Here is a 2321-nt window from a genome sequence, read left to right as displayed (position 1 = left end):
ATAATGTGGTAGCGCTCTTGTTCTGCGTCCAAGGCGTCGTCGTCGTAGACGAGCGACGCGTACTTGGGATTTGGGTGAGGTTGGCGGCGCGGACGCTCGGATTGAGTGCCACGCTCGGGAACGGGGCGGAAGGCGGACGTGCGTGGTTCTGCCGCGGCTTGTTCCGTGAAGTCCGGGGCATAGGCGGGCGTGAAGTCGGGCGTGTATGACGGCGGTTGGCGTGGGACCTTGAAGTGCGAACGGTAAGGTGAGATTGGTGGTGGGTTCGTCGAGTTGGATCTCAGGCGAGTACGGCATCGTTGTTCTGGTAGGGGTGACTTCTGGGGTGGTGTGTCTTGGGACGTGTCGTGTGCGGTCGTGCGCAGTGGGGTGACGGCGGGTGGGGCGGAAGCGCGAGTCGGAGCGGTCGTTGGGGCGTGTGTACGTGCGGGGGCCGCGGCCGGAGCGGGTGCTGGTGCGCTTGAGGGCGTGAAGGCGTCGACGGCCGTGTCGACGGCACTGCGGACTCGGTTCATGACGGTGGAGAGCGGTTGCAGCGCGCGTGTGACCTCGGGAAAGGTTCCCGGTGGTGTCGAGGGTGCGGCCGGGGACGTTGGTGCGTTGCGAAAAAACGTTGGTTGGGTGCGTCGATGTGGCCGCAAGGTCGGCGCGGCTCCGTCATCGTCTTCGTCGTCGTCGTCGTCGTCGATGGAATCCGGGAGCGGTGAGTCGTTGAAGAACTCCGATTCCATGAAGTTAACGTGGACGCCATGGGTCATGTTTTGGTTTTCAACGTCATACAACTTGTAGGCCTTCATGGAGTCCAAATACCCCATCATGACGCATAATGTTGCCTTGGGGGCCAGCTTGTTCCGGCGTTCGGATTGTTTCACGAGCTTGAAGCACTTGCAGTCGAACACGCGCATGTTGGTCAGGGAAGGTGAGTGCCCGCTGAAGAGCTCGATCGGCGTCTTCGTGCACTTTGTTGTCTGTAGGACGCGGTTGCAGATGAAGGTCGCGGTGTTGACGGCTTCGGCCCACCAGCGTTGGGCAAGGTTCGCGTGGGTCAGCATGGCTATGGCCATCTCCATCAATGTACGGTGAGTGCGTTCGGCCACTCCGTTCTGCCATTGCTCCCCTGCGGACGATGTCTCGTGTTTGATGCCCATTGTTTTGAGTAGGTGATCAAGTTCCGTAGACGAGTACTCGGGGCTGCCGTCGGAGCGGAACTCCTTGGCCTTATTGCCCGTTTGGCGTTCAGAGAAGGCCAAGACTTCTTGCAGGTTGGTGGCTGGTCAACTGCGTTGGTCGAATGGATGAAATTGACGATCTTGTAGCCCGTGCAGTCGTCGATGTATGCCGTATAGTACCGGCAGCCGCCGACTGACGCGACAGGTAACGGTCCCTTGGGGTCAGAGTGCCAACACTCGCCGGGCTTGTAGGTCCGGGCGCTGCGTTTAGGGACGGTCACGCGTTGCATCTTGGCGCGGGGGCAGTCCATGCACGGCTTGGTCAAGTCGCTGATGCGAGTGGGCAGCCCTAGGCCAGCCTTGGCGCATACGCGCAGTGCTTCGATGGGCAGATGTCCGATGCGGTGGTGCCACAGCGCAGTGGTGTCGGCGGTGACAGCAGAGTATGCTGCCTCGTGGTTAAAGACCCCGTCCAGGACGTATAATCGCTGATCGTTGTTCATTGTAGCGCGCGCCACGGACTGGGAACCGAGAAGAATCGTACAAGCGTCTTGTTGGAATTCCACACGGACTTTGGAGTTGGCCCACATCAGCGCCGGGATGGACAGGAGCGTTGTGGACATGCCCTTGATCATGAGCACGTCGGTCAGGGTGAGTGTTGTGTGTGAGGGTGTGCTGATGTTGAACTTCCCCATGGTAGTAGCGACGGTGACATTGCCGTTGGCCACGACGACTTGACGGTTGCAGGGCTTCGTGTCGAACAAGTGCTCGCTGGCACCGGTCATGTGTGCGGACGCGCCAGAGTCGACGACAATGCGGTGTTCGATGGTACGTGCGTCGCTGGCTTCGACCGAATATACCATGTCGTTGGCGTCGCTGTCGTTGCTGCCTTCGTAGGATGAAGCGACTTCGAAGTCGGCCTCGGGCTCGTCGTCACTGTCCATGGTCGCTTCGTATGGGCCCCCGGTTGGGTGGACGAACATGTGGCTCGTTGGTTGATGCGGATGTCGTTTTCGTTGTCCACGTACGTGTATTCCGGTAAGTAGAACTCGTGGTCCACGATATATGACTCATATGCATCCGGCCCTAGACATGGACTGTATTCTTCGGCATCCCGCGGTCGGCAATCGATGGCTCGAACGTCATACTTGG

The sequence above is a fragment of the Aphanomyces invadans genome (genome assembly GCF_000520115.1).
Source record: "Aphanomyces invadans strain NJM9701 unplaced genomic scaffold supercont1.56, whole genome shotgun sequence".
Taxonomy (NCBI): domain Eukaryota; phylum Oomycota; class Saprolegniomycetes; order Saprolegniales; family Verrucalvaceae; genus Aphanomyces; species Aphanomyces invadans.
Note: the sequence above shows the minus strand (reverse complement) of the source record.